The sequence below is a fragment of the Myodes glareolus genome, chromosome 9, assembly GCF_982192425.1.
Source record: "Myodes glareolus chromosome 9, mMyoGla1.1, whole genome shotgun sequence".
Taxonomy (NCBI): Eukaryota; Metazoa; Chordata; class Mammalia; order Rodentia; family Cricetidae; genus Myodes; species Myodes glareolus.
In genome coordinates this window covers 68,157,671-68,179,142 of record NC_142034.1, presented here as the reverse complement: position 1 = coordinate 68,179,142, position 21,472 = coordinate 68,157,671, and the positions used below count along the sequence as shown (strand labels likewise).

Below are 21,472 nucleotides of genomic sequence, written 5' to 3'. Positions count from 1 at the left end.
AATAGAGACTCCTCCTTGCAGCTCAGTACTGCGGGGATGATGTATTTCCTACCTCTGGCTGTCTGCTCAGATCATATCAACAATGGCTTTCTTTCAGATAAGAACTCAAGATTCATGGCTTACAGAGGACTACCTCGTGACCACCATAAAATATCTTCTTAAAATTAGCATAATCAGTTTATTTTCGTTTAACATACTTATTGATGTGATGCATTTAGTTTTATTGATTTTTTTCTCTGATTAGGTTGTTTTTATTTGTTTCTATTTTCTTTGCCAAATCCTGAACTTCTTTTATAATTTCATATTGATAATCTCTAGGGTGTGCATGTAGGTGTGTGTGTATTTGGTGCTGGGATGGGACTTGACAATGTGCACTCGATAGGCAAGAGCCTAGAGTTGCCTATCTATTTCTGTGACTTACTATTATATTTATTTGGTTGTTCTCTTAGTGGTTTCTCTGGGCTCTGTTCCTATAGTGCATGTGAATGACAGAGTGCAGCCACTAAATGCAGATTTTCTTAGCTTATGTTATAAGCCTCACCTCCTTTTCTGATCTTTCTCATTCTTCCTTTAATTCTTTGCTTCATCAAAATGCCATAGACAGTAGGCCTTTCAGCAACAGTGTTCTAATTTCTAACTCCCTCAGGAAAGGAAGTGAGGCACAGGTGTTGGCAGCATGGTTGGGCCCTGATAAGGGCACTTTCCTTGGCTTGAAGATAACTGTCTCTGTCTCTCTGTCTCTCTCTCTGTCTCTCTCTGTCTCTCCCTCTGTCTCTCTCTCTGTCTCTCTCTCTCCTGCTTGGTCTGAGAGAGAAAGAGAGCGAGGCAATGCCCTGGAGTCTCTTCTTGCAAAGATACCAACCCCATCATGAAGGCATTGTTTAAATGTAATTAACTCCAAAGGCCCCATTCCTAGACACTGTGGCTTTGTGTGTTAGGGCATCAACATACATTTGGCAGGAGACTGTAAAGTCTTTACAGATTCACAGGTCACATGGTTTACTCCATGTTCCCAGGAAGTTCAGTGAAGCCGTCTGAAGAGCCAAAAGCAGTTTTTCTCTCCTTCTTTACTTGGTTATTTATTTTAGCCATCTACATTATAAAACTTCAACACCTAGTCTACAAAGGCAGTTCTTCATCCAGAAGGAGGTGCTGAGATCTGGGGTGAGGCTAAGTATAGATTTGGATTCAGTCAGAGATGAATTCCGTAGCCAACTCCCCTTTGGAACTGCCGACTTCTGTAGAGTTAGCATTGTAAACTATGATACCTATTGCCATAAAATCTACACCGTTTTATCTGCCAGCAGCTCAGAGCTAATTAGACACTAATTGAAAGAATTTCTCAATGCCTCATTTCACTGTGTAGGCATGGGCCATGTAAGTGTTATTTTGTGTGTGAGATCCTGAGGGTGGGAACCACACATTTGAAGCCATGGGATATGTCTTAAGCTCTAAGCAGTGGTCAGAAGAATGGTTTCAGGGATTACAGAGCCCCGCATTTCCTAGCTGAGGGTGTGTGTCCCCACTCATGCACTGGAGAACACAGGGCACTATGAAGAAAGAGTGCTTGTCGTTCAGGGAACGCCATCATGAACACTACAGAATGGAAGGCAGTTTTAGAGAAAGGCAGTCATAAATGTTGTGATGGTTACTTTTGATCGTCAGTTCGATGAGTTTTAATATTGCCATAGAAACAAAGCTGATTGCGTGCCTATGAAGGACTATTTAGGCTAGGCTAGCCTCTGTGAATGTCTGTTAGGAACTGTCTAGGTCTCATCTTACATGCAGGCAATAAATCCTCTGGGATGGGGTCCCCGACAGCATACAAAGTCGAGGGTGAACTGAGCCACAGCAGCAGCGTTCCTCCCTCTCTGCTTCCTGACTGTGGATGTGATGCAGCCAGTCCCTTCATGCTCCTGCTACTGTGATGTCCCCACCATCACAGACTGTGCCCTCCAAATGTGAGCCACAGTAAATCTCCCATGAGTTGCTGTTGTCAGGTTTCTTGTTACAGGAGTGAGAAAAGTAGCTAATCCAGGTGAATTGTCAGCAAAATTAAAATGGGAGCCTGTGAAAGAAGAAAAAAAACGAAGAAGCCTCCATGGCAGAGACAAGTTTATTTCAGAATAAGCCCCATAGGAGGAGGCAAGAAAGCCAGCTTCTTTCGGGAAAGGGCTGAGTCTGCTTAGGACAACCATGGTAGTGTTTAAAGTAGGTTGTGCAGATATGATGTAGTGGTATTAGCAGTGCTGACTTTGGGAAATTGAAGCTATTCATCACAGGAGGGAGGGGCTGCTCAGATGGGGTGTAGCCACAGGAGAGTGGTCTCTGTCATTCCATTGTTTTCAAGGCTCCCTTGACAATGTAGGATGACATGTCTAAGACACCGAGATTTGGGTCATGAATTACATTGGACAGTTCTGCACATCTTACTTGGGTATGTGTTTTCATTTTCTTTGTATTCTTCAGGGGCTCCTAAACCAGTACCCATAGAAACATGATCTGTGGCGCTGGGCCAAGTTACAGTGTCCCACAAACTGGAATCTTAGTGCCTTCTGAAGAAAATATAATGACAGTCAAAATCTCTGGACAAAGAACCTAAGTGTGTGGCCTTCAATTTTATCTTTATTTATTTAATGTTATAAATTAAAGCACTCTGGCCATTTTAACATGAAGCCAGCTTGGGAAATCATTGATGTGGGAGAAGAAATTTAAGAAAGAGGGACTAATCAGATAGTGCAGTGCAGGCAAATAAATCAGCCAGCAGGTTGTGAACTTGGGATTGGCCTGGAATATACAGGAAGACTGGTGCAGAGAGAAAGGGGGGTGAGAGGAAATGTGAAAGGCTGAGAAGGGAGGAATGGAGGAGGGAGAGAGGGGAGGGGGGGAAAGAAGAAAATGAAAGGAGATGGGAGGGGGAAGCAGGAGAAGAAGTGAAGAAGTGGGGAGAAGGGAGGTGGGAGGGGATGGGAACCGGATTAAAAAAAGGTGAGAGGGAGGGAAAGACAAGGGGGTGGGGAAGAAGGGAGGAGAGCAGAGGAGAAAAGGAGAAGGGAGGGTAGAGGAGGAGCTGGGAGGGGAGGGGATGGGGAGGAAGAAGGTTAGGAAAACAAGGGCAGTCTTTTTTTTATACTACCTCCAGCTGCAGCTGCATGGCAGGAATGAGCACCCTGGGGTCCCAGAGTCTGTGGGGGCAGAAGCTTCTAAGCAGATCTCTGGATGTATGTGATGTGTCTATCGTTAAGATCTCCCACCATCACATATGTAACTGTGATATGTAATATGTATGGTCAATTCCCCATACTCTAAATCTGAATAACCCATTTGGGGGACTTGAACTCGCATCCTTTGGAAGAGCAGCCCGTGCTCTTAACCACGTTTACAGCCCCCTGCTCTATTTTCTTTCATTTCATAATTATTTTATATAGTCATGGAGCAGAGCGCATAACTAAGGTAACACCGTTGCACCAGAGGTCTTATGCACATGTAATGGCTGCACCTTCAGCAAGAACAAAGAATGATGTAGTGTGGGAAGTCTCCACGGCTTGCTCGGCATTCACTTCAGTCTATGAACAGAGGCCATCAAGTGTCCAGGACAACACAAATTTCAGTGAGATTATGGTGCCTACAGGGTTATGAGTTCATATCGTGCATGCTACACAGATCTGTGTACTGGAGAAAGTGAGAGGGGATAGGAAGCTCATCTTTCGAGAGAAAGTGAGATAAATATCTAGTCAATCTAACTTCACTGTGGAAGGTGAACAATCCAGGGCCGAATCTGTGTGACCCACAAATTGTTCTCATTTCCTCTCTGTTGCTGTGATAAAGCCCTCTTACCGAAAGCACCTTAGGGAAGGAAAGGAGCTATTCAGCTTGCACTTCCAGACCCCAGATCGTCAGTTTCAGCGAGGGAAGTTAGGCAGGAATCAGTTAGGCCTGCTTGCTGTTCTACACAATGCCACCTCTGACCCAGGAGCACACATCATGGCTAAGAAGTACAGCAGGAGCCATGGAGGATGCTTACTGGCTTGTTCACAGATTCATGCTTGGCTAGCTTTTTTTTTTTTTTTTTTTTTTTTTTTTTTTTTTTTTTTTACACAGCCTAGTGTCTTATTATCTGGGTCTTATTATCTGGGGAATGGTTCCACCCACAATGGGCTGGGTTTTTTACATCAATGAATAATCAAAAGAATCCCATAGGACATAACCATAGGCCGATTTGATCGAGACAGTCCTTCAATGCAGACTTCCTCCTCAGGTCACTCTGGGCTCCGTATGTCAGGTTGACCTAAATCGAACTAGAACACCAAGGAGCATTCAGCAGATATTTTGTGCTGTGTTTATGCCAAAGAATAAATATAGAATGTCCAGGAGGGCAGAAGATATGGACTCTACCATCAACTTGCTTCTGAAGCAGGTAAGATTCATGTGGCTCTAGGAAGACATACAATGCTGGCTACTGGGGATTTTAATTGGGGGAAGGCTTGTTCATATATGGATGAGAATGTGTGTGTGTGTGTGTTGGTGTGTGCACACGCATGCACACACACACAGGTTAACATGCCTGTGTGCAAATTTGTGAAGGACAGAGGAAACTCTGTGTATTGTTTCTCAGTGCTGCATTTTTTTAAGATCAAGTATGATTGAGTGTTGGCTAGCTAGCCCCTGGAATTCACCCATGTTAGCCTCCCCAGCACTGGGGTAATAAACACACACCACCCACCATTCCTGCCTTCTAGTTTTTTTTTTCTCACATGGGTTCACACAGAAGTCTGTAAATCAAACTCAGGTCCTCATACTTCTGTACAGCAAGCAAGCTACCAACCGAACCACTTCCCCACCCCAGCTCTTGGGGTTTCTGTTGGTATGCCAGACCTTGTTGACTACCCAAGGAAGGCCTTGACCCCTCTAAAGAATGGATGAGGAAAGGGAGTGGGGAAGGGAGTGGGGAAGGGTGTGGAAGAAGGGGAAGGAGGGGGAACTGGAGTAATGTAAAATGAAAAGTACATTTTTTGATAAAAAAAATGAAAAAAGAAAAAAGTACAAGCAGAAAAATGAAAGAGCGCATTTGGAGGCTGTAGGACAGTGTAGCGAAGGATTTAAAAGTTAGGGCAAGGAGGAAAAGGGAATAGAAAAAGACAATCCAGGACGGGTGAGGCATGTCCCCTCACTTGCTGCGGCACCTCCTGCCTGTGGGATGAGATTCCAAACTTGTCCTACTACTTAGGACCTGAGTGCAGTGGTGACATCTGCACAGCTTGGTGTGAGAGACTCAGGCTTGGTCCCTGATAGGTACTAGAGACGCTTGGAAGGAGAAGCTGGGCCTGGGCACGTGGCTCAGTTGTTGAGGTGGTTTGCATGGGAATGATCCCCAGACACTCTTGTTTGAATGCTTGGCTCCCAGGGAACAGCAGTATTAGGAGGTACGGCCTTGTTGGAGGAGGGTCGTCACTGTAGGGGTGATCTTTGTGGTCTCAGATGCTCAAGCCTGGTGTAGTGTGATGTTTACTTCCTGCTGCCTACACACCCAGATATAGAACTCTCAGCTGCCTCTTCAGCAACATGTCTGCTTGCATGCCGCCATGCTTTCTGCCAGGATGATAATGGACTAAACCTCTGGATTGTAAGTTAACCCCAATGAAATGTTTTCCTTTATAAGATTGGCTGTGGCCATGGTTTCTTCTTCACAGCAAGAGAAACCCTAATTAAGGTAGTAGAAAAGAGTGCATGCCATACAACCATGAGGGCCTGGGTTCAAATCCTAGCACTCAAATAAAAAAATGGTACATCACTGTGGGTGTCAGTAATCCCAAAACTGTATAGGGATGAGACAGGAGGATTGCTCTGCTCTTTAACTGTCATCCTAGCTCCAGGTTCAGTGAGAGACCCTATCTTCAGTGAATAAGGCAGAGAGGGACTGAGTAGGACACTAGATGTCTTTCTCTAGTCTTCAGGTACATACATGGGCATAAACATCTTCACAAATGTGTATGTTCATTTCACATATCAACTGTAAACATTACACACACACATGCATGCACACCACATGCACACCAGGTAAAGAAAGAAAGGAACTAGAAGACTATCTGTCCAAACAGAGACTCCCAGGGTCTCTGTAAAAATAAAATATTTATGGAAATATAGGTGATGTGCCTGGTCCACAGTCTGCCCATAATAAATGTTTGTTGGATCTGAATGTGACCATCTCTAGAGATATCAACAAACACAGGACTGTCTGTGAGCATCCTTGAAAATTGCTGCCCTGCAAGGCATGTGTCTAAACCAGGATCCATTACCAGAGAAATCCAGTGTGAACTCTGGTGTAGTCCTTGGTCCTCTGAACTTGAAGACAGCTCCTATCCTCTTTTCACTTCCTTTGTGCACACTGGAATCTTGCTCATTTATAAGAGAGTTTCCCAGGTGCTCCATGATCTAATGTGTGGCTTCCCCCTTATAATTACTGCATCTTTCCTGTTTTAAAAGATATGTCCTCAAAAAGCCTTCTAACACGGACAACACATAAAAACACACTTATGTCCATATAAACTGAAGATGGCTCATCGCTGCTCCCTTGTTTACTAAAGTCCATCTCCTTCCTGGTGTTTGGTACTACAAGTTTCTCCATAGAACACCATGGAGTGTGCATGCAAAGTCTACAAGAGAGAAAAGGTGTTTGGAATGAAGGCAGGGATGGTGAAGATGATCATGGTGACGTGGTAATGGTGGCAGGGATGAAGATGACCCTGGTGATGTTGATAATAATGATGATGATTATGGTTGTGATAATGATGGTGATGGTGATGATGTTGGTCATGATGACAGTGATGATATTGATGGTGATGGTGGTGGTGATGATAAAGTGATGGGGAGATTCAGGTAACAAGGGTAGGTGGAGAAGGACAGGAAAGAGAAGAGAGCAGGACTTACAGACAGGAGCATGACGAGAATAGAAGCATAGAGCTATGTGAAGGACTTCAAAGAAAAAGAGAAAACATCCTACATGCAGATTGCTCTGGCATGTGGGAATGTAAATGGCCTCCCCTTTGGGATCAATTATAACAGATGTTACGACCAGATTGAATGTGGATGTTTGACAAATTAGGGATCAGAAATCGCAATCTTATGGCCCTCCACATGTCAGCATCTGAGTACTGTACCAACTGTCATTGTGTCCATAATAACGTTGCAGAATCCACCACATGTGGACTGCAAATTGCGACAGAACATATAGATTTGAAATACCAAATCTCGAATGCTCCTTAAGGATATGAAATCTGCTTCCTTATATCTGTTCCAGTCTTTACCACAATGCTGCAGAATCTGAAATCAAAGCTTCACATGCACTATGTTGTGGTTGTTTGTTTGCCTTTTTGTAGGAAGGACTTTTTAGGTAACCAAGGTTGACCTTGAACTTGTAATCCTCAGTTCTCCACTTTGAGGGTGATGGTATCACAGGACTCTGGCTTTGGTTGCCACAGGATTTTCCTTACAGCCTATTTCCAATTCTTGAATAAATCCCCCTTCCTTCCTTCCTTCCTTCCTTCCTTCCTTCCTTCCTTCCTTCCTTCCTTCCTTCGCTCCCATCTGTTTAGACTACTTTTCAAGATGAATTGATACAGTGATTAGGCAACTCTGTATGGAGACTCTGCCAAAAAGTAAAGTACAACTTATGGTCCAGGTATTGCATGGTAGCTAGACAGTCGTGTCAGGTTTACAGGTCATCTTCTCTGCTCTCTCACCTGCTGCAACCTGTAAAGTCAAGGAGCTAAACTACAGGATTTTGATACTGTCCCAAACAATGAGCCCTGAGTCCCACTTCTGCCTTGGGAGAAGAAAGTCATAAACTATTCCCGAAGTCATAAGACTACTATTTAGCCAAAGTTTCTGGTAAAGAACAAGACATGTCTTTGTCCCTTCCCTTAAGAGTTAATCCAAATGGCTCTGACAGTCCCCTGGGTAGGAAAGAGACCCTTATCTAGGGAGTTTAAGAAATAAAGCCTCCATAAAAATGCCTATCAGCACAGTGTCTGACAATATTCACTGTTACCCTGTGAGATTACTGAGTTCTATGGTGGGTGGTCCCTCTGACCTCATCCAGTCTCCTCCCTTGAGAGTGCCTAAGTTAACTCTGTGTGTCTCTCCTGAATTCTTCTGAGAGAGATCACAGGGATAGGGAACAGAGGGGAGTCCCGGACTAGACCCTGGTCACAGTATGCTCCTTTGATTGCACTGTTACTGGGCACTTAGGCTCATAAGCCTGCTGCCTGCCTCAGCTTCCCTGCATTACAAAGAAGTTAGGGAGCACAAAATGGAAAAGGAAAATAGATTTATTCGACTGTGTTATATTTTATAGAAAACTATGCACAAAGGCCAGAACATATGTAAAGTTATCTGAGACAGGCTAATCTTTCCTGTGGAGCAGGGAATCTGGGACCTCTCTCTGCTCTGCACTGAAATCTAGGCTGAAGAAAATGCTGCCTTAAAGATTTCTAATTTTTTTGCATTTGCTATTTTTAGCTTCTTTGTCAAAAATCAGGTGTTCAAAAGAGTGTGAATTAATATCCGGATATTCGATTCAGTTCCACTGGTTCTCCTGTCTGTTTTTATGCCAATACCAGGCTGTTTTCAGTACTGTAGCTCTGTAGTAGAGTTTGAAGTCAAGAATTGCGATGCCTTCTAAAGTTCTTTTATTATACAGGATTGTTTTGGCTATCCTGGGTTTTTTGCTTTTCCATATGAAGGACTGTTCTTTCAAGGTCTGTGAAGAATTTTGCTGAGATTTTGATGGGCATTGCATTGCATCTGTAGATTGCTTTTGGTAAACTTGCCATTTTTACTATGTTAATTCTACCTACCCAAGAGTATGGGAGATCTTTCCACTTTCTGGTGTTTTCTTCAATTTCTTTCTTCAAAGATTAAAGTTCTTGTCATACAAGTCTTCCACTTGTTTGGTTAGAGTTACTCCAAGATAGCTTACGGTATTTGTGGCTATTGTGAAAGGTGATGTTTCTCTGATTTCTTTCTTGGCCCTTTTATCACCTGTGTACAGATGATACTGTACTGCCTTTTTTGTTGTTGTTGTTGTTGTTGTTAATCTGGTATCCTGCTACGCTACAAAAGCACAGAAAATATATTTAACAAGATTTCTCATTTTTAATGAGAAAAGATTTTTGGGGGATTTCTGGGCCCAGCAAAGCACTTTATCCCTTGGCCTGGTCTTTAACAGGTAAAGAGTCATATCTTTTTGTCTTTTCTTTGGACATCAGCTTAAGCTCAGATTCCTGTGAGTGCTTGCTAAACGTACTAAACTTGCAAATGAAACGGAGCAGGCAGTCAGTGAGATGAAGAGAAGGGCAGAAGTGACTCAGTTTGTACTATTTCTATATCGAGGCCATGGTTGTCTCACTACTGGCTGTATATCCAAAAGAAATGAAGTCACCGTGTCCAGGAGTCATCTACATTCTCGTGCTCATTACAGCACTATTCATGTTCGTCAAGACCTGGACACAGTCAAGTTGTCTATCAACCCATGATCAGATAAAGAAAATGTGGTACATGCGCACAGTAGGATACTCTTCGGCCATATAAGAAGTGAAATCCTGTCATCTCATGGGAAATGTACTGTGTTTTCCACCAAGGGGTTCAATAAGACACAGCTCCATTTAAAAGAATAGCAAAGAAGCCACTTGACAGGAATTAAAATTCTGCCAGAATTAGTGTCTCTTGAAACCCAAATATATACTCAAGGTTACATTCAAAACTTCGTTCTGCTTATCAGTTGTGTTGCTTCCAAGTAGCCAATTGCGTAGGCTTATAAGGCCAAGCTCTGAGCATGCAGTGTGAGCAAAGGCTCCTTGGTGTTAGGCGAGGGGGACCCTACATATGTCAATGCAGACAATGATCTGCCAAGAGACAAGAATGAAAACTCGGTTCAAACTGACTTCATCAGCTTGGATCAGACTTCAGGGAGTCTAAAGCTGGTTCACTGTCAGCATATTTAAAACACAGTACAATTTGGGAAAAAGCCTCCTGGTTTCTAGGGAACCATCATTTCGATTCCAGGTACACAATAAAGCTTATGGTGCGGCTACCTAGAAACTTTTTTACATGTGACCGCAAGTGAGTTTCATAGTTAATGGGTCTAGGATCTAATGTGGCCTCTGATCAAGATAGCATAGGGGCGGCAGTACATAAAATACACTAATGCTTCCCCTAAGGATAGGCTTTATCAACTCTGGAAACTAAAGACAAAGTCTATAGAGGGAGAGTCTAGGATAATCGTTCTGGGGAATTTGGGTGAAGTCTGTCAAAGGTGGGTAAGATTTGCTGTCAGGGACAGTAAGAAAGTCACGAGTTAGTTAATAACATCCATTCTCAGCTTTCTGGATGGAAGGCAGGCATTTTATTTTATCTCCCCCAATGAAGAGACACCCCTGCGTGCTTAACATTCCTGTTTTTCCTGGATGCCTGTAGGTGCAAGGACAAACTTGCTCCCAATGGTTAGGTGGGAATAAAAACAAAAAAGGAAACCTCGTTGGGTATGATTGCTTGCTGAATTGATATAACTAGGCACCTGTGCATAGAAGTAAAACTTTTTTTGCTCTGTTGGAATACCTGGGAATACTGGGACGTGCTGTCTTTTTCTCCAGACCCCAGGTCTATTTTCTAGCTATATGCAACAACTTATGTGGATGAATGGAACCGAATCTCAGTAAGTGAACTGCGCCAGAGACAGAAAGACAAGTGCCATCTCATCTCAGTCTTGTGTGGGATCTAAAAACATTGGGCTCTATAAGTTGAAAGGCCAGAGGCCAGGGGCAGAGTGGAATGAAATGAACAGGGGAAGCTGATCAGTGGGTACTAAGTCACAGTCAAACAGGGGCAGGAAGGTGTCGCGTGTAACTGCCCAGCATTGTGACTACAGACAACTGTTCCACACTGTGCACTTACAAAAGCTCGAAGGAAGGGATGTAGAAGGTTCACCAGCAAGAAATGAGGTTTGGGGAGAGAAACAGACTGACCTTCTACTGTGATGTGAATATGACACAGCATATATGTGTATTAAACATTACGTAGAACCAATTATTATACATGACTTCTTTCTATTTATAACAATATTTCAAAACGATGATTACTAATATTTTTCTTTCCCTTTGTTTAGATGACATATGACTGCCCCCCTACCCCAATCACTCCCACCGAAGTGACAATGGACATTTTCAATGCCCTTCCTCTATCCTCTAGAGTTCCGGTAGAACCAGGACTATCTCATTCATAAACTTCCGTATATATCGGGTGCAGATTCTCTTCTGTTCCTGCTGGCTATGAGAAGCTTATTTAGTGAGTGCATACCGAACTTATGAAAAGACCTCCTGAGCCGAGAGATGCCTTAGTAGTTAGCATGGTAGATGGTTCATTCAGCAGTATCTTCTCAATGAATCAACGGTGTAATCAGTGAATCTCTTTCAGGCATAGATGCTGAGCATTGTGCTCGGTGCTTGGGATAAGCCAGCCTACAGAGAAGACAATCGCCTGTTCTCACTAAACTTGCATGCCTGCATGCATAAGTGTTCATGGGTATAGGGGGAGAGAACGAAAGAGGTAATGCACAGATACATGATGGGATGGATAATTAGGGCGCTCTCTTGCCAGCCTGAGGGAGACCTAGAAGCCTGGTGAAGCTTACTTCTGGGCATGCTTATGAGGCTGCTGCCACTAGTGTGAGGTCAGCAAGTCAAGTGAGGAGCATCAATTCTGGTTTTGAGTAACACTCCCCATTGGTCTGAGGGCCAGGATGGAAGGAAAAAGCAGGGTCAAGGAGAAATTATTTGTGGTAGATAATCTCAGTGCCAGTTTGATGAGGTTTAGAATCATCACGGAAACAAACATAGGGGCATGCGTGGGAGAGTTTCTAGACTGAGTTAATTGAGGTGAAAGGACTCACTCGGTGTGTCGATAGCAGCATTCCGTGGGCTGAGGTCCTGAACTGAAGGAAAAGGAGAAAACGAACTGAGTTCCTAAATTCATCTCTCTGCTTCCTGACTGGCTGCCCCATTTCCTGCCGGCATGCCTTCTATACCATGAAAGACTGTACCTCCCAGTGTGCGTCAAAATAAACTCTTCTCTCCTTTAGTTTGTTTTGTTAGATATTTTGCCACAGCAAAAGAAAAGTAACTACTCCTCCCTGTACACTCCCCAACCTTCTTTTGCCATGAGCTTGTGTTTGATCTTGTTTCAGCCCTGGCTATCAAGACTAGGTTCTTTGGCTATCAGACTTGTGCAGGAAGCTCCCGGAAGTGGGGGTAATGGGAGGGTCTCAGGCTGTTGGATGTACGGAAGACATCATGGGCGTTTTGCTCTGAGGCTTTCACTCATGGTACTAAGCTGCTGTTGAACTCCTTGGCTCTCCAGCTTGTTGACAGACACCGTGGAACTGTCATGTCTTGGTGACACAATGAGCAAGTAAAGAGATCCCGCGTATAAATATGCAATGTATCAGCTCTGTTTCCCTGAAGAGCCTCAACAAACACATACAGCATGTGAGAAACTGATAATTACAAGAGAATAAGGGATATTAGGGCCAGGACACTGTACGGCAGCATATGAATAGGAAGCTCTGGGTACTTTCTCTTGAGCTATCATCAAGATAAGACATCAAGTATTGGTAGGAATGAAGAGCGTGATTGTGTTCATTTCTAGGGGAAAGCATGACAGCCACAGAGTGCTTCCAGCAGATGATAAGGTGAGAGGCTTGACCATGATGCTCATAGACAGGAAAGTGGACAGGGGGCTGAAGCAGAGGGAACAAGGTGGCCCTGAATTTCATCTACAGAGAAACACCCTGCTTCTGCATCGGGAGGATTGCAATGGTTCAGAAACAGAAATGGGCAGGCATGTCAGGAGGCTCCTGCAGTGAACACAGTGACTCACACAGAGGGACATGGGGACAGGGTTAATACAGTTTTGAGTGCAGACTAAAGCTGGGGGAAGACTCCCTGCTAATGAGATACAGAGAGCAAGCATAAGGAGGGGTGATGAGGCTGACCCAAGAATTTGGTTCAAACTTACAGGATGGACTCCAGTTAAAGGAAGTTGAAAGGATAAGGTGAATTTTGGTAGAGATTCAGCATCTGTCCTCTGAAAGCATTTTTTATCAGTTGGTCGCTTATTTTCCAATTATCTTGGCATCATATTTCTCAGAGCAGATTTGATAATTTTTTTTTGTATTTCTTTGCTCTTTTTTTTTCAGAGATCAGTTACTGGTTAGTTTTGTCTAACTAGAATCATGTGGGCAGAGAGTCTCACTGAGGGATTGTCCGCATTCACTTGGCCTGTGGGCACATGTGTGAGTGGCTAAGTGAATGAATTGATGTGAAAAAAACCTCAGCCTATAGTGGGTGACATCATTCCCTAGGCAGGGGAATCCTGGACTGTGTAAGGATGGGGAACATACATGATAGATGGACATTTTAATAGTGAAAAAACTGTCTCCCCACGTCAAATGATTTAATAAAGAAAACAATCCATCATAGATGTGCCAGTCCTTTGGGTTTTAGTTCATTCCAGACATAGTTAAGTTGACAACTAAGAATAACCGTCACATCCAGGATATTTTGTCCCAGCAGCAGAAATGATACCAGGACACTATACTCCCGTGGTAATTTTTGATCCCTCTGTTCCATTAATGTTGTGTCTCTTCTTTAGCTAATATTCTGTTGGCTTGATGGCTGCTGTTTTACAGTAAGCCCAGGCACTGACTACTATCAGTTCTTCCCATCATCTTTCAGGACTGAATCAGCTGGTCTGAGCCATCTACCTCTCCATATAAACTTCCAGAATACTAACGGTGTCACCCTTGCTGTCTGATGATGAACTGTTTCTCCTTCATTCACTGATTTAATTCTTTGGTATTTTTTGGTCAGTTTTGTAGTTTTACCCATATATCTATTATGTATATTTTGTTAGATTTATACCTAGTTATTTCACTTTCAGAGTATCAACATAAATAGCAGTGTGTCATTGCTTTCAAGTTCTGCTGCTTTATTGATAGTGTGTGGGAAAGCTGTATTATGTATTCTGCTATCTTGGAAACTTACGCTCACTCTTATTAATTCCAGGAGATGTTGATACTTTTTGATTTAATACAGGGGCATGACATATACAAAGTTCATTTCATTTCTTCTTTCTAGTACATATACGTTATTTCCTTTCCATGTCTTTCTGAGTTGGTACGTCCAGTACGCTGTTACAAGAAATGCTAAATAAGGCATCATTACTTTACTTCCAACCTCAGCCAGGAAGATTCCAGTTCTTGAATGTCACCCATGAGGGCAGGTAGCATTTTTCAGATGCCATTGGTAGAGAATTCTTACTTATTCCTAATCTGCTAAGAGTCTTTCCATGAGTGGCTGTTATGCCTTGCGAACTCTTTCTCAGTTGCAATTGATTCAGTCATGCGATTTCTTTTCCATGTTTAGACTGTTGACATAGTGCGTTATAGTAATTCATTTTTAACTGTTATAGCAGTCTTATAGATGCGGAATAAGTCCTATTTCATCTTAGTATGTCATTATTTTGTGTATTTCTGTATTTAATTGTCTAATATTCTCTTGAGGATATTTGTACCTGTGTTCATGAATGTCTATGGCCTGTAGCTTCCTTTTCTTGTAATGCTTTCTTCACCTGGCTTTGTTCTTAGGGCAATGCTGGCCTTGTGGGTTAGATATAGAAGTACTCTTGGCTTCAACCTGGAGTAGATAATAGATAATGATTAGTGTTTTCATAGGGACTAATATTTCTGGTATCAGTAAATAATTAAGAGGCTAAGGATGTAGATCAATGGTAGATCACTTGGCGAGCTTGCCAAATATTCTGGCTTCCATTAACAGCAACTTAAAAGTCCAAACAGCTCTTCTATTGCATTCGCTCATCCACTCTTCACAGCCCTTCCTTTTGTTTTGTGTGGATGAACCACGTACCAGTTCCTGGGTGTACACAGTCAAGCATAGATTTCCCTAACTTGGTTTGTTTGAACAAGTCTTTACTTTTCGTGGGTAGAGTTCTCAGTCAGTGGAATAATCTGTCTTACTCAGAACCTCATTTATGTTAGTGTTCTCTCCTTTGCTAGCACAGCTACTCAGAATATAATTACATAATTTTTGCCTCTGTTCATTTACATGCAAGGTATTTAAATTCCTCCCTCTGGGCCCTCTCAATGTTTGTCCTTGTTTTTGATTATCTGAAATTGGATTATATGTAGATTACTTTTGGGGTTAGTTCAGTCAGGCTGATATTGTTTGGGCTCCTAAATCTGGGGTATGGTATCCAGCATTAAATTGCGGTGGATATTAATTATTTTTAACTGCTAGTTCTGCTTATTTGTTCCCTCTACTTTGAATTCCTATTAGTCATACATAATAGCTATTCTAGAACTCTCATCGTTCTTGGATGGTCTGTTCTTTTGAAAACCATGGTCTTTAGTCTTTGTTTTTGAATGCTTCTCAGAACTCCAATTTTTCTGCTCACTTTATTCATCCATCTTTGCAAGATTTCAAGCTGTTCCCATAATGCCCTTAGTGTGTTAGCCACGATGGCCCTAAGTTCCTGACCGAGCAATCCTAGCAACCCCAGCATATCTGGCTCTTGTTTTGAAGTTTGAATTATTCTTTGCAAACTGATTTTTGTTTTGTTTTTGCCTTTTGCTTCATTTATTTTTATTTGTTTAGAATCTTGGTACAGTGCAGATAAAGAGGGGTCTGTGATGTGGTGAGAATAGGAAGGTGTGAGGCCAGAAGATGCTGCTCAAATCCCTATGGTGGTCAGGATTCATTGTTGTTTGGGCCTGCACTCCTAGACTCTGAGTATCCCTGGTACTCCTCAGCAATCCCCCTTCTTTTAGGCAGGACAAGGTAGCAAAAGCTGGCCTGAGCTGTGTATTTCCCTCCGCCTAGCTTGGCTGGCCTCTGGAAAGATAGTTTAGAGAATTTCTCCACAGAGCAGACCTTGATGGGAAGGCAAGCCACATGTGTGTTGCAAAGTGACCACATTCTAACCATCTGCCCTGCCCCTGAGCTCTGGCTGATTTTTCCCTCAGCATTCCCTCGGAGCACCCGTGCAACTATTACAGGTACAGTTCCCTCCAGTGGCCCTGTGACTGCGTGCCCCCACAGAGGCTGACTCTCACACTTGCCCACTCTGGTGCTCCAGCAATCTCTTACTCATACTGGCCGTGGAGGCATGCGCGGTGTGCTTCTGAGGGCAGCTGTTTGTCCTTTGATCTTACTTCTCTGATTAATCTAGGAAGAGTTATTGAGCTTTTAATCTGCCCGTATTTTGGTTGTTATAGAATAAAGATGTGTAAGGTAGGGAGACTGAAGGGAGTGACTTCCACACACAATTTCAGGAACAGAAGGATGACCTCATCCCCAGCTTGGGGCTGGCAAAGCAGAGAAGGTATGCTGAAGGAGGAGACATTGGGTCACGGTGCTGAGCAGCCGCTGTGGACTCTGCTTTTGCTCTGCCCTGTTGATTCATCTCAGATGCTGAGGTTGCGTCTCTGCTCGGGCCATCACGATACAGTCATCTCTTCAGACATCCTGACCCAAGGAATCTCCTTCTTGATTCCGGAGAGGGATAGAAAGTTAATCAATGGCTCATTAATTTTGCTAGTAATGTGAAGTTAATACAATTCAATCCTTCTGGGCTATGGAGGAGCTGTTGTCTAATTAAGAGAGAAATTTCTCCCACCGGTTTAAAAGGCACAGACACCGCCATCTATTAGCAGGACATGGCCATTTTAGCTTAGCGAACACTGAAATGCGATCATGGAAGCACACTGCTTACTGGAACTGGCTTTGTCTTCAAACCCCAAGGTCACCTGGTTTCTCCATGTTTCATTTCTCTAGAGGACACCAGTTGGGTATAGGGTAGGGGCAGTGGTAAGAGAACAATATGGTGGCATGTTTTTTTCTCCCTGCCATTGTTTCTACCTAGTGTAAAAAGCCTGAAGAAGGGCCCCTGGCTTGAAGATTTGGAAAGTCATTAATAGACAAGATGCTAAGTCTCTTCAAACTGAGAAACAGGAGCTTCCCCCTGAAGCCTTGTGCAGCCAGAGGGGGAGATTTCACACTGTTCTGACAACTGGTCAGACCACCTTTCAGGAGAGACTGTATCTAAAACAATGATGGAGCAGGACCACATGGACCATGTCCTGTATTGCTCAGCCACACATGTCTCTTGCCGTCTATTAAAACATAAACTTATGTCAGGAGCCCAGGGATGGACCTGGGATAACTGACCTCTTTCTTCATCATCTCAAAGTGGCCACATTAAATACATCTTCTTTCTCTGGTTTTCACTATGATTAGTCTCTTTATTTGGCCCACTAAGGGTGGATGAACCAGCCTGGTTCATTGGCTGCTAGGGCACAGGCTCTGACCTTAGCAATTCTAGCAGAAACCCTCTTGGGTCTGTGTGGGCATCTTTTCCCATCTTTCACTCTTGCTGCATCCCTGAGCCCTTAATGGAACAAAGCTTCCCTGAAGCTACAAAGTTCCCAAACTTCACGAAGTTGAAGCAAACATACCAACCTGAACAAGATCTCAAGGTTGGGAACCTGAGCAAGAAAATCTAACTGGCAGCCGTCAGTCAGTGTCTAGCCTGGTCCACTCAGTGGTAGCCACAAGAGCAGACCAGTCTCATGTCACACATGCATGGCTTCTAGGCTTTCCTCATGAATGGCTACTGTGAAGGTCTCTGAGGGACAGGATGATGAAAAGGTAACAACGTTTCCACAAAGTGACAGAGTGACCTACGGTTCTGGCAGGAAATTGCATCTCTCTCTCTCTCTCTCTCTCTCTCTCTCTCTCTCTCTCTCTCTCTCTCTCTCTCGAATTCTCAGCTCAGGTAAGAGCCATCATAAAGACAGGGCCATACCTACAGGTGGGGTGCAAATTAATCCCACAGCGCTCCATGGTAGCAACTTATCACCCACCTCCTCACATTTGTTATGGGTATTTAATTTCTCTTTGGCTGCTTTTACTTTTTGTATTTTTTTCCCTTCTGGAAGCAGATGTGCCCTCTGCAAATGAGGTTTGATACAGCATTGTCTTTGGTTTGTCTCCAGATGTGGCCAATTTAACGTCTCAGTCATAGGATGGCAAACAAATGCTTTCCAGGGAGAAATTAAATGATGGCATTTAAGCCTTAATTGCTGCCTAGAATCATATCCTTTTTAATACTTGATTCAAGTAAATGGATTCGTAGTTCTCCAAGTTTAACTTAAAACAGTCGTGGAACTAAAGAGACAATAATTTGCCTCCATAGCATTTCTTAAAGTGAAAATAAATGTGGTTGTGCAGTCTTTTTATATTCAAAAAGTGTGACTGCTAGATATTTAGTCCTAGCGTGGTTTATATCTCCTCTCCCACATAACTACTGATGTGCAAAATCTACTTCTTAATGAAACATGAAAATCCTGAACACATCTGCCATGCTATATCCCCCACAACTACACAGCAAAAGAAACTTGAATTAGTGAGGCACAAAATTAGCCTGGTTTTTCTTTGTGGGCTCTGATGCCTGAAAAATCCTCCTTGAATTGTAATTCCCTTTATTTAAAGAGGGTGCTTGCCAAAGTCTCTATTACGCTATGTGAGGTTTTTGTAAGTCCACGCTAAAAGACGTGTCTGATGAGCATCTGGGCTCCCTGAAGTTGCAAAGAGCTGCTGACTACAGGAAGTAAGAGTTGAGGCCATGCAGTCAGTGGTAGAGGTCCCAAAAACAAAGAGTCAGCTGTTGAATGAAGTGGCCGAGATGTTCCTGCATGTGGACTGCAATCCCTATGCTGACTTCCCCATCCATTGATCGATTCATCCATTGATCCATCCATCCTCCCATTCACTCACACATCTATCCACTCATCCTCCCATCTATCAATCACCCATCCATCCTTCTATTCAGTCACCAATCTCCCATCCAGGCATCCTCCAACCCACCCACACGTCCATCCATCTGTCCGTCTATCAACCTATCTACCCCATACTCAGAATCTGACACTTTTATGGCTTCGAGGAATCAGCACAAAACAAGAATCAGGGGCCGTAATACCACGGAGATTACAACCAAAGGCCCCCTGGTCAGTCATTTTTAATATGGCATGAAGTAGTAGCTTATTAAAAAGTCATACATTTTTGCGATTGAGAAATTTTAGATGGTTACGTGTGAGCAGACTGCTAAGCCTGGTCCAGCAGTTGCCTAAGTAGGACTTGGAGACAAGGACAATAGGAAAGAAAAAAGGAACACAAAGAAGGAACTATCATTAAAGAAGGCAGATACCTAGAGAAGGATACAGAAATGTACTTCATAAAGTGACGCCATCTTCTTGTTCCAGACCTTTCTAGATTCTTTGTTTCCTACCTTTGTTCATGACACATAGCAAAAATACTTTGAGAACTCTTGAAACATCAAGACTCTCATTAAACTATATAGTACTTTGTGAACTTCTGTAGCCCAGGGTGAGCTCTAGCTGGATATGTAGCTGAAGATGAACCTTGAACTCTTGGCCCTTCTACCTCCACTTCCCAATTGCTGAGATTCATGTCTACACCTCTGCCATGTCTACATCTCTGCATTTGGGCAGTGCAGGAGATAATCTGCAGGGCTTTGTGTGCTCCACTAAGCACTCTGTAAACTGAGCTATATCCCTGACCCTTGTTATAGTCTTAATGACTAACAGGAACAAGAACCATAGTTAGTGATTAATGAGCCTGTATCAGGTCCCCTGCTGTGTTTTACGTGTGTACTATCTCACTATAATCCTTAAATCCTCATCTAGCAAATTATTGAAGTTTAGGTCAGGGAAGTAATCTGAGAAAAGGAACAAAGTAAACAATTGGTATTTAGAAAATTCTGGAGTCCCAAGTCAACAGATAAGCACTCAAATTTAGATATCTCCACAGAGCGAACTTTGCTTCTACCAGAAAGGTAACCAAGAGGTGGAGAGCAAGCACCCCCGACAACCTTTGGGCCAAGGCAAGGGGTCATGGCTGTTTCTCATCGACTGAGTTTCAGCTCAGTCTCTACTCAGTGGCTACTTTGAGGAAGGTGCAAAAAGAGAACAAAGAAAGTGTGTGGGAAGAAGGGGCCAGAACAGTTAACCATTCCTGGAAACTGTGCATATACACCAGGGTTTCAGACCCAAGGACCTTCCAGGTTGCATTTGGTCAAAGAGGCACATATTTCTTAGCCAAGAAACTGGGTGGACCAAACGGAAAACAGACGTAAGAATGCTTACATACAATTGAAAGACTAAATTTCTTGAAGTGACCAAGGCACATCTCACGTAACCACAAATGCCAGAGTCCTTCTTTGGTGATTGTTACACATGGCTGAAGTTAGATTCAGTGTTTGTTTTTCTTTCTCTTTTAGCTTTAGCAATGTTTTTATTATTTATTTTTCAAGGCTAGGGATAGGACATAAGCCTCTTATGTGCTATATCTCTGCTCTACCCTGTGGTCCGCCTAAGTCCTTTTTGGAGCTGTAGACTTCTGACTCTGGCTACATAACTGTGTGCTCACCAGCGACATCTGGACCACGGGCTGAACAAACTCTGGCGGCACTCTTCTCTTCTCACCAAACAGTTCCATCATCTTCTGTTTTTACAGGTTGTGACTTGCAGACTCCTTCCCTTGCCAGCCCTCAGTCTTCCTGTCCACAAAGGCCAACAGCCCCTCCAACTGGTCACCAGAAGCAAACGTAGCCTTAGGATGTGATCTGACAGACACCGAGTGAAGCAGGGTACTCTGAATCTTGGCAAGCATCCAACAACCACCATCCACCACCAGTATCATCCTTAGAAGTCAGATTCACGTGCAAGCTAGAATTCAGCAGACAGATGTAAATAGGTGTGCACTGTGGTCTTCAGGGTTTCTTCCTTGGTTCTGAATGGCATAAATCCAGGAAAATGCAAGCTGTATTTGCTATGAAGCATCTCCTAGTTATGAGCTGGTGAGTCCTTTCCAACAGGTTCTGGTCAACTCTGCTGAGAAAATAATCGCATAACTGGTAGATGCAGGAGCTGCCAATTTTAACCTGGGTCAAAATAATTCCTCGATAGGAGGAATTATTTGGTTGGTTTGTGCTGTGTCTTCTGAAACTGTGTCCAGTGTTTTCTGCCACTAAGGAGCAGAAATGAAATCAAGCGTGTAGCCCCATGTGACAGTTTCCTGTGCTTTTGTGTTTCACCCAGAATCAGACTCATTCTGAAACTCCCTTCTCCTTTCTAGGACTCATAAGAAGGTTGGAAAGTTCAGCAAAATTCTTGCCATACCACCTGGCCCATCCCATATCCGTGAATCCAACATAGACAGTAAAGGGAGCCCTGAAGTCATATGCTAGAAAGAAGGTTCCTGTCACGTCTGAAAAGCTAACAGGTTCATTGTCATTCTGGGGAGCGTGATAACAAAATCAGAAG

The 21,472-nt window shown here is 43.3% G+C and overlaps 1 long non-coding RNA gene across 3 annotated transcripts; it reads left to right on the top strand.

Annotated features, from left to right (window-relative positions):
* Positions 1-1,218: 1,218 nt before the first annotated feature.
* Positions 1,219-21,214, top strand: LOC148120962 (uncharacterized). Of its 3 annotated transcripts, none has more exons than XR_015738682.1 (4): positions 1,219-1,377; positions 2,470-2,602; positions 4,259-4,417; positions 20,664-21,214. It is a non-coding gene; the product is annotated as an uncharacterized LOC148120962 (long non-coding RNA). The 3 variants fall into 3 exon arrangements; XR_015738683.1 differs by lacking the exon at positions 2,470-2,602 and adding an exon at positions 2,351-2,437; XR_015738684.1 differs by lacking the exon at positions 2,470-2,602.
* Positions 21,215-21,472: the final 258 nt, after the last annotated feature.